Consider the following 17,226-nt stretch of genomic DNA (forward strand, 5'->3'; position numbering starts at 1 on the left):
TATACATCTACATAAATACATATATATATACATGTAGACTAGCAATCCACTCAGTCTCTCTGGACCACAGTGTAAAATGAGGGTCTTGCCGGAGATGATCTCAAAGTTCCTGCCAACTCTAAATTTATAATACCGAATCCCTGCGGTATTCTTTCTAAATGAACACAGTTTAATTACTTTCCTGTACAGACAGTAACTGGAACTAATTGCTAACAAAGTGCTTTATTGTTTAATGAATAGCTGACTTGTTTGTAATTAGTGATTTCCATTTGTAGTAGACTACCCATGTAGAGTCCTTAAAATCTCTGTCTCTGAAGTAGACTATATAGGCCCCTGCATTCCTATTTCTGTAAGCCATTCCAATTAATGTAATCAGAGAAGGCCAAGATAGTTGGATTGAGTCAATCAATTCAAGGTGTGAACGAGATGTGAATAAGTCCAGGGTCTGTTTGGAAAGAGCCAAGTCCTTTGATCTTTTCATGAAGACAGATGATACCACCCAGGACATGTTTTGTGAATCAAGCACACCTCTGAGACTATTGCCTTGGGGATGCGAGACAGGACAGATTGAATTTCCTGCCTAACCTGCCCCCTTCCCCCACTGACCAAGTGACCACCTTGTGAACTTTGAAAGTTTGGAATATTTGGAATTCAAATTGGCAAAATGGTGGCATGACTGGAGCAGCAGTGGCTGGTGGAAGTATTTGCATTGGGCTCTGAGAGACACCCCTAGGACAAACTAGACAAATTGAGGAAAAGCAGCTTCAGAACTCTACAGGGCACTCAACCTTGGAGTCAAGCAGAAAACTACATCTGAGAATTTAATGAGTACTCTACAAAAGGAGACCAGAACTTCTAACAATCAGAAGCTGTGTGGCTCCCTTAGACACATGCACTTTCTACTTGTGTGCCTGACTACCTTTTACTTTATATCTGAACCTGCTCTCCTCAGGGACCTTATGCGTACTAAGGAAGAAGCAGCTATTGTTTTGGTGAGGGGAAGAGCAGGGAAGGAAGGGGAAATTGTTTTTGTTCAGTTGCCTTTGCTGTAGAACAACTTAATAAATACCCTTTCCAAAAAGTAATTAACTTTAGCTAAAGGTGGGGTGAAGGGAGTGCAGGAGGTAGAAGGGGAAGGAGAACATTAGAACATCAGTACAGGGGCAGCTAGGTGGCAGAGTAGACAGAGCATTGGCTCTGGAATCAGGAGGACCTGAGTTCAAATCCAACCTCAGACACTTTACTAGCTGTGTGACCCTGAGCTACCTCAGCTGCCTCAAAAAAAAAAAAATACCAGTATACACTCATGAGTGACAGTACTAGGAAAACCTAGACTCTCAAGGGCTTCCCTTAGAAACCCAAAAGTAGTAGTAATAGTCAGCAACCTTCTAAGGACTTGGTCCAGCAGAATGTTGGAAAAGTGACTATATTTCCATTATAAATATGTATACTAAATCTTTTTTTAAATATAGTGGACAGAGTGTTGAACTAGGAATCAGAAATACCTACTTCTAAAATCTGCCTCAGATGCTCCCAGCTGTGTGATCCCAGCTAGGTCATTTAACATCTCTGAGCCGCAGCTCCTCAGCTGTAAAGTGCACATAATGATAGCACCTATTATTTATCAGGGTTCTTGTAAGGTCCAAACAAAATGTTGACAATGACTGCCGTTTTATAGAGTTCCTTAAACTGTGCAAATAGATTTACCTGCATTATCCTATGTGACGACCCTACAAGGCAGGAACTAAATAGTATGATCCCCATTTTACAAATAGGGAAACTGATAACATTTTCATATATATATAATAAGTAAACAGTTTGACTTTAATGAGTACCTTATAATTAGTCTTTAATGTTTCCCTTATATTTCTTTTATATCAAATTTTCTGTGACACTTAGGTAGGTTAAATAAACTTCCTGTGTTGACACAGCTAGTAAATATCAACGAGTGAACCCAAATCTTCCTGACTCCAAAACCATCACTCTATCCAGTACTCACCCTGGAGATTCCTCCACCACTTAGGGTGTCCCCCTCCTCCCACCCCGAATTCCTGCCCAGAATCCCCATTTGGAGAAGTGCTGTCCCGACTTCACTCTTGATTCATCAGATTTTTCCACCTGCCTAGGGGACCTTCTCCTCCTTGGAAGCTCCTAGTACAGGAAGAAGGGACTGTCTTCTGTCTTTTGAATGTAAGCTCCCTGAGGTTCTCTGTCTTTCTTTTTGTCTATATTTTATTGCCAGTACTTAGCATAGCTCTAGCACATAGTGAGTGCTTTAAAAATGTTTTCAGTATCTATCTTGATCTGCTTAATGATGTCTCCAGTACAATCATGCACTTGAAAATGAATGAATAACACTTTGCAAGCCTTAAAATTTTATTTAACTATATTATCATAAGATCATGGATGTAATAATGGCAGGGACCTCAGAGAACATCTAATCCAGCCTTCTCATTTTATAGGTGAGGAGGCGGAGGTCAAGAGACACTCACCTACGGTCCCACAGATAGAAAATGGAATAGTCAAGATTCCAACTCAGATCCCTTGGCTTCAGTATCAGCACCCTATTCACTGTGCCACACTGCCTACATAAACTTAGTTATTATTATCATATTATAATGTGCTATTATTAATGCCTTGGTAATAATAATTATTACTTTGTACAAGTAAACATGAGCCCAGCCAAGGTTCAATTCTAAAGAATTCCAAATTAGTGAAATATTTAAAGACTTTCTGATCTCCAAAAGGCACTAAATCAGTCAGTCCTTCCCACCTTTGCATGGAGTTATTTCTTGAATCTGATAGTCTTGTCTTCTTCATCCCTTGTCAACACCAGAACTCTGTCTCTGTGCCTTCTCTGATATCACAAATGAAGAATGATGCTAAAACAGCCAGCTGTCCCACCTTCTTCTCTTATTGGACAAGGCACTTGTGAGAAGTTTCCAAGTATGTCCTTTGACCCAGGCCAGGCCCACTGGGGGAAACAGATAAAACTGATTATATGCTAACAATACAATACTCCAATAGAGCCGTACATTCTTGGATATGGGTATTGGCTCCAAGGATTTGGAGTTTCTGAGGCATCATCTCCCTCAAGTCCTCTTATAAGTTTGCCATGGGGGTTCCACCCAGTATGCCTTCCTTGCATTCTCTTGACTTTCTATGGATACCAGTGGAGCAGTGGTGGAGTTGTTCATTGTTCGTTCCTCTCTCTCACTATGGAACCAGTCCATCTTTTGGAAGGGAAGAGTCATATATTTCCCTATAATATTCTTTTTTATCATTTCTGCATCACCATGGGCTCAATTTACTGCCTGAGTTTTGTGCAGGGTGGGGGCCAAATAAGTCTCTAAAAATTCAAATAAAACTGAAATGTATGCCAGTGTGTGTCTTTCAGATACATAACCAAAACTAAGAATTTTTTAACTTGGAGCAAATGGCACAAATTAAGCCCAGGGCAACTAATATAATGTACTGTCTGCTGAGGAGGTGGACAGTACAACAGGGTAGTAGAAGAAGTACCTGATAGCTTCATATTTTAACTAATTACACTTGATATCTAAGTGCTACCTCTGTTGAGTCTATGGTACCAAAGAATTATAGGTACACTCAATTCACTGCCCTAGAGAAAAACCTCCATCTCCCCACCCTAGTTATAGCTCTGAATGGATGGATTCATTTTGTCATATGCCCCTCCATTTAATTTATGCCTCAATTATGTGTAGCCTTGCTCTCAAAACATTCAGGTGTCCTATGAAACTTTTCTTTTCTCAAAAGTGGCTTTTTTGAGCAGTCATCATGTCAGTCTGTCTTATAGGTAAAAATTCCAACCTTCCATTCCTTTCCCCTCTGACCATGGCTGGTGACAATTTAATTTCAAGCTTAACTTCCAAGAACTGCTTGGTTACACTAAGGAACCTGAGCTTTCATAAGTTGACTTGGAGAGAGCTCGTTACATATGCACAGTGTGTTATAGGAAGGAAATGAGTACAAAAAGCCCCATAAGCGTCTAGACACATATAATGAATTTATGTTAACAGAAACAATATTACATATTACTTGTCTCTCACTCAGCTGGCTACAAAGTGGAAACACCCATCCCCCTGCGTGCACTGTGAGAAATTCCTAGGTTTGACTTCATGAATTTTTCATGAAAAGCAAAATAGCATTTTTATAAGAATGTCTTTAAAAATGTCTTGAACTTGCCTTGGGTGTTCAGCAGGATTCATTTCTGTCATGTAGCTTCCCACCCCTCCCACCCTTATCCCAACCCTGTCCTCGAGCCACCAGCTCTCTCTGGGACCTAACAGAACATTCTGGCTTCAAATCCTCCAATTGCAGGGCAGATTGGGAAGCCAGTGTTTATACCTTTGGTTTTTTGGTACTCCCTCATACCCTGGTGGCCTACTTGGGTGTCCCATGCCTTTTCAGTGGGGAAATAACGTGCTTCATTCAGGATTGACTCCACCTCGCCTGAGTTTCTTAAACTAGAGGTGACATAGATTGGGAATGATTGAGGGCTGCATTATACCATGTGCAGATGGATAGGGAACCATTTTCCTTCTCTGATGGTGGGCCATATAACCATTTCTGATTCTGCTCTAACTTCCCTGAAGGTTGGGAGGGTGAGATCATGGGATTGTGCAATATGACAAAAACTTAATAGGTGCCCGAGTGCATATTTCCAGTGGGAAATTTTAGCAGGGTTAGTAATTTTGAAGAGAATCCATTAGAAATATCCAGGAAGGAAATAGCTCAATTTCTTGTTTTACTCCAGCAATAGCAATTATATTTTTGATATGAAGGGTGGGAAAAGGAGAGAAATACATTCTGTTTTCTTGGGTAATACCTCAGTTTGATGGCATTCTCATATTAGAGTTTGTGAGGTAATCAGTCATACTTGCCCCTGATCCTTTTACAAAATAATAATCTCCAAATAGTTGTCCCATAGCAAATAAAATGCTAGATCTTTTTCATTCTACCACCACAATGTCTCTTGCATCCATCCCTGCTCTACTCTTTCAAGACCATACCTGAGTTCCAGCCCTCAGTCACCTCTTACCTTGTACATTACCTGCTGTAATCTGCCCAAAGAAATGTAATTTTGATAGCTGAAACCTAGCAAGAAATCTTGGGCTTTACAGGCTAGATTTCTCTCTTAAAGACTATGCCTTAAACCCAATTCACTCTGACTCTGATTGGATAAAAACAGGTCCCAGTCCAAGCACCACTTTTTGGTTATTGTTTGGGACCTATTGTCTCGGAGTGAAGGCAAATAGTAATTGTTTTTGTTTTGGCCAGAAACCCTGAGGGTCTTGTCCTCCCACATTGATTTTTGTTAATTAGGTAAAAGGGGCCATTCCTTGGCTCATTTCTTAACTAGCTTTAATCATTGAATAGGTGTTGCCTCAGTCAAAGTGAGACCTGGGGAAAACCTTAGCTTAAAAAAGTCAAGTTCTCCCACTGCATTCAGAATCATCTCCAGTCATCCTGATCCCTGTCTTGCCACTGGACCCAGAGGAGAAAGTGAGGCTGGTAACTTTGTATGACCCTCCCTCACTTAAATCCAATTCACTTGCAAATAATGGCATCATCTTCCTTCAAGAATGGACAAACAATGACTACTACAATTGCTTCAAAATTCATCTTCCTGTCTCCACTCTCTCCCCTCCTAAAATCATCCTCCACATAGCAAAGTGATATGACTAAAGCACATCTGACCATATATCATTCCTCCATTCAAAAATCTTCAGTAGCTCTTTATTGCCTCTAGAAGAAAATTCAAATTCCATTGGTATGAACACTTAAAGCTCTTTGCAGTCTGGTCCCAACCAACCACTCCAGTTTTATTACTCATGACATCCCTTTATGCATCCCACCTTCTAGCCAAATTGGCCTGTTTGATATTGCTCATATGTGACATTCCATTTGCATCTCTGTGCCTTTGTGCAAGTTTGTCCCCCTCCCTCCTTGCCTTTGCCTCCTAGAATTCCTAGCTTCCTTCAAAACTCATCTGGAGAAGGACATGGCAAACCACTCCAGTATCTTTGCCAAGAAAACCCTAAAAAGGGTCATGGAGGATCAGATACAACTGAAAATGACTCAAGTATAATCTCCTCAATGAGATCTTTCATTATGCCCCCAATGTTAGAGCTTTCCAAGGCCCAAAATTACCTTGTATTTACTTTGTATGTGCATATATGTGTGTATGTATATGTATATACATACATTGTGTATGTGTATTTATATATACAAATGTACATATATGTGACATGTACATATATGTGTAACATATTAAGACACAGTTCACACTTGACATAGATAGATATAATTTGGGATCTGGTCCAGTCTGCAAAGAGTAGAAAGATAAAAGATAACCATGCCTACATTGTCAGCTGCCTATTTAGGTCCAAGCCTGCCAAACTGCCATGGTTGTATGATCTCTCCTCCAGTCTCCAAGAGCTGTATCAGGAACAAATTATTTATATATGTTTATATGCATACATATGTGACCCCCTCAAATATCTCTTGTTTAGGTTTATGAATTTGAGTTCAAAACAAAAGTTGCTTCCCATTGCTCTCAAAGGGTAGATTCACGCTTAGCTTAAAATCACCAGCTTATCCTCCTTTCAGCTGGTTAACAAAATGATTGTCATGTGTAACTAGTAAACTCCTTTGTCAAGGAAAGCAACAAACAGAAACTGGAAAAGTTATGCAGATTAGAATATACTAGAGAATGCACTAGTGTAGAGTGTGTGGGATGGAGATACGCTCTTAGTTCAAATCAGGAGAGAAAGTTGTCTCACTAAAGAGGAACCCACTCCAAGAAGCTTTGGAAGTCAAGGGGCTTGCTTCCCTACATGTTTGCAGTTCTGGGGCTCCAGCTCTGCATTCAAATCCATCACTCGCTCAAGGTCCCCTCTCTACATCTCCAATGAAACCAAACTAAGTCCCTTCTTCTCTCATACAGCAACATGACTCAGTGTTTTTTCAGACTACAGGTTGATGTGACCGCTTCACAGCTGAGCCACAGGTCTGACACAGGATTGGGAAACCCAGCCAAGATTCTGAAAGCAGCATAGTTACCTATATATTTGTTTTTACTTTTATGTAAGCATCTTGTTTCCTCCCGGTACAATGTAAACTTGAGGACAGGACTTATTGTTTTTGTTTTATTTATTCATTTATTCATTCATTTATTTATTCGTTCATTCATCCATTCATTTGTCTATTTATTTTTATCATTTAAAAAATTTATTATATTCTTTTTCATTTATTCTTTTTTATTTTATTCTCAATGCACATTACAGTGTCTTGTGCAGGTGCTTAATAAATACTTGATGATTGATTACTAATCATAATAATAATGGCTGAGAATTTTGTAGTGCTTTCAAGTTAGTAAAACAAACTTTAAGTTTAAGCTTAAAACTTCATTAAGACTTTTGGATAGCCCCTGTATATACTTTATCTCATTTGACCCCCACAAAAACCCTATGAGATAGAGGTATTATTATATATTATTATAATATATTATATATAATATATAACATAATATTATATATTATTGTAATGAGGAATCATTATTCCCATTTTACACATGAGGAAAGAGTAAGGGATTTTCCAATGGTCACACAACTTCTGCTATAAATGGGTTTTGAAGTCATAATATTTAATAAAGAGGATTGACTTGAATTTAACCAGTCATCTTATAGACCATTCAGGTTGGGAGAAAACTTCTTGCTTTGAAGTATATCATCTGAAGAAAAAGAAACACCAAAGTTCATGACGTCACTCATGTCCTGAGAGTAAAGATTCAAGGTTTCTCTTTCTTTGATGCCACACTTTTAAACGAAAATAAAAATAAAATAAGACCATTTGCCCTGGCCATTGATTATATTTTTAGTTGACTGCTTTTCTTTCATGCAAGGATGCACAAATATTATTGGAAGTGGGGATAAAAGAGTGGGGCTTCAAGTGCCAAGCCTAGTCTCTTGCCCTATAGAGAAAGAAAGTGTCTTCCTCTGGCACATTATTTCTGCAGCCATTCTAGCTTTGAACAGGACTATAATTAAATGCTTATGGCATGGAATCAGTTATTGAACTCTGAACCCAGCTAGTTGAATTGAATAGAATTTTCTCTTCTGATGAGTACCAGCCACTGCCCTGGCTAGACGTTCTACTGCTGAAAATGGGATAGGGACTATTGTTGTTCAGCTATGCAGAGTGGTTTGGAGTGGTTTGCCTTTTCTTTCTACAATTCATTTTACAGATGAAGAAATCAAGGAAGAGAGGGCTAAGTGAATTGCCCAGGGTCACAGAGCTAGTAAATAAGAGTCTGAGACTGGATTTGAACTCAGGTCTTCCTGACTCGAGGTCTGGCATTCTCTACACTGAGCCACTTAGAAGCCTTGGTTTAGGAATATAGACCATTTTTTTTCATAGAACCACCTGATTTAAAGATATTCTGAAAACTAGAAACCACTAAAAATGCCCACTACAAATATTGTGGATGAAAAAGGTAAAAAATAAAAACAACACAATGTCCTTCCCATCCTACCTTCTCTTGTAACCGGTGACAAAATCTTGCAGGATTGGAGTAATTCAAACAGATTTTAATTATATTAAATTAAAAAAAGTTTTTGTACAAATAAAACAAATGTAGCCATGATCAGAAGGAAAGCAGAAAGTGGAGGAGGGGATTTTATAAGCAATTTCTCCAATAGAGTTCTGCTATCTAAAATACATAAAGAACTTTGTCAAATCTGTAAGAACATGATTCATACTCCAATTGATAAATGGTCAAAGGATATGAATGGGCAGTTTTCTGATGAAGAAATCAAAACAATTTATGGTCACATGAAAAATGCTCTAAATTGTTATTGATTAGGGAAATTTAAATTAAAATAACCTTGAGATATCATTTTGCACCTGTCAGATGGGCTAAATGATTGAAGGGGAAAGTAACAAATGTTGGAGGGGATGTGAGTGTTGGTGCAACTTGTGAAATGATGTGACATTTTTAAGAGTGATCTGGAATTATGCTTAAAGACTTATTGAACTGCCTTTACCCTTTGACCCAGCAATATCACTACCAGGTCTATTTCCAAAGATGATTGGGGAAAAATAAAAGGAACCTATGTGTTCTAAAATATTTATAATGGCTCTCTTTGTGATGGCAAAGAACTAAAAATTTCAGGGATGCCCATCCATTGGGGAACGACTCAATGAGTTGTGGTATATGCTAGTGATGGAATACTCCTGTGTTATAAGAAATGATCAGCTCGATGACCCTAGAAAAACATGGATAGACTTGCACAAAATAATAAAGAGCAAAATGAGAAGAATCAAGAAAATGTTGTCTACAGTAATAGCAATAGTGTTTTAAGAACAAGATTGAGCACATAGGTAATTTCACTATCATAAATTACCCAATTAACTACAAAGGACTTATTAAGGAAACTGCTGTAGCATCCACAGAAAGAACTGATAAATGGAAATATATATGTATTTGTATATATATGTATATATATATATATATATATATATACAGAGAGAGAGAGAGAGAGAGAGAGAGAGAGAGAGAGAGAGAGAGAGAATGGTTTTACACACACACACACACACACACACACACACACACACATATTTGGGTCTAATGTTAGCTATCTCTAAGGAGGGAGTGGGGGAAGGGAGGAAGAAAAGGGGAAAAGGTTAAATGGTTATAATATTTTACATATTATATATTTCTTGAATATATTTCTATATTATATAATCTTTTTAAAAAGGAAAAGCAAGTTATAAATAATAGATTTTCAATTTCATATGCAATCATCCTTGTTTTTCTACTCTACTATGTTATGGGAATGCCTGTTTTATTTCTTAAGTTCAGGATAAAATATTTTTTTCATTTTGTAAAACAAAACTACAGAGTCAAACACAACAAATTCTCTCAATACCTACATGATTTTAAAATGAAAAAAATCCACCTCAGTTGTCTGGATTGTTTAGGTGTAAAGCAGCATCTTTGTCCCGATATTCAATTAACTGTCTCAATTTTCATAAAGTAAAGATTCTTTTAAAAAAAGAATCCAGATGGGTAACAGGGTGAAATAGAATGGAACTCATAAACAGTGCTTGGAAGCTAAAATAGACAGTGCTCATCTCTAGCACCAGGTGTATGAAGGCAACTCAGCACAAAACAGAGACCTGAATCCAAGCTTAATATTAGAACAGTAGAGACACATAGTTCCTCAACCCTTGCCAGCTGTGAGTTATTTGTGTTCACAAAAGTGTTTTCAGAGTCCAAGACCTAATCCAAGCTCTGAGTCTTTCCTCTGACATGTTACCTGCATGACTGTAGAAATCACTTAATTCCTAACGCTCCCAGGCAGCCATCTGTGACCATAACTTACAGAGGTGTTGCTTATTTGCATTGGTGACGGAAGATTCCATACCAGGAGATAATAATAATAACAATGATGATGATGATGGTAGCAATAACCTAAGCTTTATAGAGCACTTTAAGGTTTGTAAAGTGTTTCTGTGTATATGCATATATGTGTGTGTGTGTTTTATAGAATATATGTATTCTATGTGTAGAATATATACACACACAGAGAAATTGAGATATATTGCATATGTATGTGTGTATATATGTGTGTGTATATGTATATACATTGTCATTTGATCCTCACAATACTGATATCCAGTATTTATATACCACTGAAAGATTTGCAAATTGCTTTACAGATATGATCTCAATCCTCACAACAAACCTGAGATGTTAGTGCTATTACTACGTCCATTTTAAAGATAAAGAAACTGAGGCAGATTGCAGTCAAGTGACCTGACTAGGGTCATACAGCCAGTAAGGGTTTGAGGCTGGATTTCAGCTTTGGTTTTTCTGACTCCACGCCCAGCAAGTTTTCCAGTGAGCCACCTAGCTGCCTATGAAGAAAATCACAGGTGTATTGAAAAAGGTTGAGGACGAGGAAGATGGAGCTCACAGCTTAACATGCCAGGTACCCTCAATGTGTCTGGCATCCAGAGTTTGAATAAGACTTTGAACTATTTGTCCTTTAGCACCAAGTGAATCACAAATCACTACCCTAGCACCTCAAAGACAGAACTTGTGATAATTTTTTTTCCACAGCCAAATGAAGTTGAGAGCAGAACAATACCTGAAGAACTAAATCCATATTTGATCAGAGGAGTTACAAGCACGCACATACATATGTAATATATTATTATAATATATTCTATTATAAGATAATGCAAATAAATTGCATTTCCCTGCATTTTTTAATTGAAGGGCCAACATACTTTCATCCCAGCTCTGCCAATAGAAATACATTATGACCCAAGTCTTCCTAGCAATTTTGCACAAAGCATTGAGTCATAGGCATCTCCAGCAATGAAGCGAGTCTTATACAAATACTCCTAGCTTGAGAACTGGGTTACAAAAGCATGCATTATTTTCATCTGAGACAAAATAAAAGACCTGAAATGACATTCAAATACTCAGGACAAGGAAAACTTCTTAGAGCAGATGCAGAGGGGCAAACTGAGAAGATAATTTAAGATTAAATGAAAATTGGTCCCAAATTTTAGAAAATATTAGTCAATCTTAGAATGATTACCATAAAATTATAATTGAAAAACCTTAAGAGATGATAATCTATTCTCCATATGAAGTGGAAATATATTCAAAACATTCTAAACTATTTAAACGTCTTGTTTTTAAGACTTCCAGAAGAAAAAATATTAAAAGGTAGCATGGGATAGCGTGTAGCACACTGACCCTGGATTTAAGAAAACCTAGCTCTAACCTTACTTACAACACTAGCTCTGTGACCTTGGAGGTGCGTCAGTTTCCTCATCCACAAGGATACAATAATAACAGCGCCTACCTCACCTAGTTGTTGTGAGGATCAAAGACAAAGCGATAAAGGATGGAAAACTCTTTGCTATATAAATGCTCTCATTTCATAGCGAGTTTAAAAATAAATTTAAGTGATGAGCTAATAGATAAAAGCTCCCCTATATTCCCTGCTCCTTAAAAAACCTAGAAAATGGACATTTTCAACAGCAGGAATGGAAGTTCATCTTAAGTTGATGGGGTTCACTTCGAAGTGCACCAATACGGCAGAACTATAATAAAGAAGAGGACCATTGAATACTTAAGTGAACATAATCTACTGATGGCAAAGTAGCCTTGATATTACAGGATGTCGTTGTTCAGTTGTGTATGATTTTTCATGACCCCATTTGGGGTTTCACTGGTAGAGATAACTGGAATGGTTTGCCATTTCCTTCTCCATCTCATTTTACAGACTGATGAAACTGAAGCAAACAGGGTTAAGTGACTTGTCCAGGGTCACACAACTAGCAAGTGTCTGAAGTCAGATGTGAACTCAACAAGATGAGTCTTCCTAACTTCATGCTTAATGCTCTACACACTGTACCACTTAGCTACTCTTCTTGTAAGATAAACCAGGCTCAACTAACCCGTCAGAGTTTTTTCAGAGTAGGTGATAATGTGGCAAATAGAATAGCTCTCATTTTAAAATAAATTTGATTAAATTAAACTACCTTCAAAGCTGTCAAGGAATTGTCCTTTATGAGGCCTTTTCTGATCCTGCCAGCTATCAGTGTTCCCCGACCAAAGTCACTTTCTTATGTATTTTTTATATATTCTGCATTCACTTGTCTGTGTACATGTTGGGTATAGCTAGGTGGCTCAGTGGATAGAGTGCCAAGTCTGGAATCTAGAAAACCTGAGTTCAAATAACAGCCTCAGACACTCACTAGCTGTGTGACCCAATGCATGTCACTTAACCCTGTTGGCCTCAGTTTCCTCATCTGTAAAACAAGCTGGAGAAGGAAATGACAAACCACTTCAGTATCTTTCCCAAAAAACTCCACAAGCAGTTATGATGTATCATACTTAACTGAAATAGGTGAACAAAATAAATGCATGTTGTATCCACTTAGTATACAGAAAATTCCTTGAGGAGAGGGACTGTTTTGTCATTTTATGGACAGCACCTAGCACAGGGTGTGTCACATGGTACATGCTTAATATCTCCTTATTGAAATGAGTTGAATTGGCAATAGCTCCTATCCTTTTCACTCAAAATTGCTTTGCCTCCTAACTTCAAATTTCAATGAAACTACAGTTAAATTAAATTTTCAACATGACTAAAAATACATCTTTGGGATTTTTTTCTTGGTTACGTATTCACATTCAGGAATTAGAGGAAGCAAAAGATGTGTTTCTCATTGGAAACATGAAGCAGAAGAGTGGTGGTGGAAGTTGCTGACTTTTTCCCCCATAAATATATTTTATAAAAGCAATTTCAAAAGAAGGTTTGTAGAAGTGAAAAAAAGAACTGGGTTTGGAGTAAGAGGGCCTTGACTTAAATTTTTAGGACACTGCTTTACTGTTTGCATGAACCTGAGCATTGCAGTAACAGACTCTGAAACCTGGAGTCGCTGGCATGGTAAGAGATGAGTTCAAACTCTGACTCTCTCACTGCCTATGTAGCCATGGGTGAGTTCCTCATGGGTTTCAGTTTCCTTATCTGCCTAATGTAGACAATTAGACTAGAAGGTCTCTAAAGTCTCTCGGGTCTCTAAGTCTTAAATCCTTCTATTTTTTTCAGATACAGATAGAAAGATTCAACCAAGAAGAATTCTACTGATTCAAGTTCCATCCCCGTGCTAAAACAATTGTTCAGCTTTGGGTGAGGAGAATGGGGGAGGGGAGGCATTCCCAAGATCCAGCTCATCTGAAAGATAAGAGAGGGAGGGGGGGAGGAGAGAGAGACAGAGAGACAGACAGACAGACAGAGAGACAGAAGAAAGAGGTGACAGAAAAATAGAGAGAAGATAGAATGAGATAGAGATGATTGGGAGATGTATGCATATGCATATAGATACATTAATAACCACATATATGTATATATCCTTATATATAATCTTATATATTCAAATACATATTTGTATATGTAAATATATTTACATGTAAAATAAACACACATATGTACATATAAATACACAAGTATATTTATATGTAACATGTCTGTTTAAAAGAAATCAATAGCCTTGCAGCAGGTCAGCAAAAGCTGAAGCGTCTGGGGAAGGTTATGCTGGATCCCACTGTACCTGATGCTCACTGTACTTGAGCATGACCTAGTGGCTACTTCACTGAGTGGCATTTATGACAGGAAGGGGAAAGGCTAATTGTTCATCCTCCTAAGTCTTGTGGCTGCAGCTGTTCTCTAGGAGGTAAATGGTGGGAATGGGGAATAACATAGAAAAAATGTGGAGACACAGAAAGGACCCACCTAATTCCTACATATTCACCAATTAAGATTGCCCAGGATGCTGGATACCTGAACCCATCACAGACACTTTACTTTGGGGTAAACAGAATGTTCTCATAGATTCTTCAGAGAGACCCAAGAATGGTAAACTTTGCCTTCCACTGGCTTTCTTATTATTGAGTGAGATTTATTTAGATTGTAGGACACTTAACAGGGCTGAAAAGCTCCCATATTAAGCATTCCTATTACCACGCGAACTTTATCAGAAGGGTGCTGGGCATTCTTCTCCTTTGTAGCTCAATGGTGTATTTTAGTAGTGACACTTCAACACCAGAGAACACTGGAAATCCTGCAGTCATTGTATTTTGGAGCAAGACATACCATCTGCATTAGGCAAGGCATCTATATTCCTCCAAAAATTGGCTTTGTGAAGCCCGCCAGATGTTTGATTAAAGTTGGCGAAATTAAAAATTATCTCATGAGTTCTTTATATAATCCTCACTAGTAAACAAAATATTCTTTTACATTTCCTCTTAATAACAAAGCAGATGATAATTAATGTTTCACTGCATTTGGACTTCATAGAACTAGTTGTATTTTATCCAGAAATTATTACTCCTTGAGTTTCTAGTCTCCTTTGCATCTGACTGTAGATTTAATCTCTCTCTTCTGGATTTGGAGTTAGGAAGACTTGGGTCTGAATCCTGCCTCAGAGACTTAGTAGCTTGTGCAAATCATTGAATATTCCCAAGTCTATTTCTTCATTTGTAGAATGAGGATAATAAGAGTGTTTACCTCACAAGGTTGCTGTCAGGACAAATACATGATACTTTGCAGACATTTAAATGACAGTGGGGCTGAGGATGAGGATGATAGGAGCTGGTGAGTGCAGTTAAAAAAACTCTGAATTTGGAGTCAAAAAAATCAAACTTTTGCTCTGCCATCTATTTACATGTATGACTTTTGGCAAGTCTCTTGACCCTTCCGGGGTTTCAGTTTCCTTTTGGGTGTACTAGGGAATGCTGATTGCAGTAACAAGCCTTTGAGATCCCTTCCAACTCTAGAGCTACTCCTAAAACCAAGACTACTTCTAACTTTGACCTTACTTAAAGTCTTTAAGCTCTTCTGTAGTTCCAAACCTGCTATCATGCCTTCCTCTATCCATTCCCAACATCACGCCTTATTCTATCTCTAACTCGGGTTCGATATGAAAGTGAGTATGTTTTTTGATTGTCTCTGATTCAAAAGGTCTGTAGCTTCACTTTTCAGATGCTAAAAAAAAGTATATGATCACAAATTTAGAATAAAAAAGTTCCTCTGACATAAACATCACGGAACACTACTAAGTATCCCTAAAGGACTACAGGACTTTTGACCAAATAATCTTCATATGATCTCTAATAAAGATGAAAATTTCACTTGTCATCTTGGCTCTTCTTTTACCTCATAAAGCAGAACTATTTTCTTTAGAAGATTTGGGAAATGTTCAATGGTTCAGTCACACTTGCCTCTATTTGAGGAAGCTCTAACTACTCACATTGACCTTGAATTCCAAATCCCATGAGCAAAGAGAATAGGTACAAAATTCTTATTATGCATTATTTCAGCATTGAAAAACAATTTTTGACCAGCATTTCAAAGTCAGTGGGCTCATATTTAGATGTCATGAAATACATTTAAAAAAACTTAAGAAGTAGTTTCTATGTGTTAAGCATTGTAGATACAAATACAAAAGCAAAGATGGTGCCTCAAGGAACTTAGATTCTAAAGATGGAGACTACACATTTCAGGGGTGGGGATAGACAGGGAAGGAAGACTTTGGTCTGGAAATTATAGGGATGGCTAGTGGGACCACAGGGGAATAGATTGACATGCATCATCCAGGAACCATGGTAGAGTTGATTTGATTATGGTTCCAGGAACTATTGGGAGGGAAGGGGGAGAGATGGGTAAAGAGGAAAGGAAAAAGTATTTAAATTATGATTAGATAACTAGTAAGAAGATGGTAGAAGAGAGGGTGAGAGATAATGGAGTAAGGTAACAGTGCATTTATATGTGAGAAAACTGAGACATAGAGAGGTCAAATGAAGTGTCCCAGGTCACATATCTAGAAGTAAATAGGTAAGTGAGTAGTGGATAGAGCACCAGACCCAGAGTCAGAAACATGAGTTCAAATCTGACCTCAAATACTTACTAGCTGTGTTGACCCAGGACAAGTCACTCAACTTCTACCTGCCTCAAGTTCCCTATATACAAAATGTGGATGATGATAGCACCTACTTCCCAGGGTTGTTGCAAGGATCAAATGAGATAATATTTAGAAAGCACTTGCCATCATACCTGGTACAAAGTAAGTACTACGTAAATGGTGGCTGTTACTATAATGGCTCTTTGCACCCTGAAAAGCCCCTTATATAAAAGTGCCTTTTATATAAAAGTTACTTGGTGAATCTCCGGTAACTGATCCAGCACAGTAATGGATGTTATGTTCAGAGGACTATGAGTAGACTTTTCTGGTGAGAACAGAGGTCTTTGTTGAGGAAGTAACAAGAAACGAGGTTGGATGTGTGAAGGGCAGCTGGGAGGATTCTGATGGGTACAGGACCTCAAATGCTAGACTTTAGAGCTAGAATTGGTTAAAGCAGGTTAGGCATTAGAGTGGCTTTACAGATTATTGTGGATAGTGGGTGGAGAGAATGAGTTCTGGTGCCTATAGTCCAGGCCTGTCTTTAAAATTTTTGAACCTCCCATTTGCTATCTACCAAATCCAAGCCACCACTTCAGCCACTAAAAGCAGAGTCCGCTAAGGCCTGTAGCCAAGATTCCACTCATACCGCAGATAATGATGTGAATTATTCATGAGTGTCAGTAATCCTGCCAATAAACTAGGCTAGATGGTTGG

General features: G+C 38.0%; 1 long non-coding RNA gene across 1 annotated transcript in view; it reads left to right on the forward strand.

Moving 5' to 3' along the window:
* Window positions 1-15,698, forward strand: part of LOC140511897 (uncharacterized) — a 134,724-nt gene extending 119,026 nt beyond the window's left edge. Inside the window, exon 4 of the long non-coding RNA XR_011969711.1 lies at window positions 13,662-15,698. This is a non-coding gene — a long non-coding RNA (uncharacterized lncRNA). The remainder of the gene's footprint in view (window positions 1-13,661) is intronic.
* Window positions 15,699-17,226: the final 1,528 nt, after the last annotated feature.

The sequence above is a fragment of the Notamacropus eugenii genome, chromosome 6 (assembly GCF_028372415.1).
Source record: "Notamacropus eugenii isolate mMacEug1 chromosome 6, mMacEug1.pri_v2, whole genome shotgun sequence".
Classification (NCBI taxonomy): Eukaryota; Metazoa; Chordata; class Mammalia; order Diprotodontia; family Macropodidae; genus Notamacropus; species Notamacropus eugenii.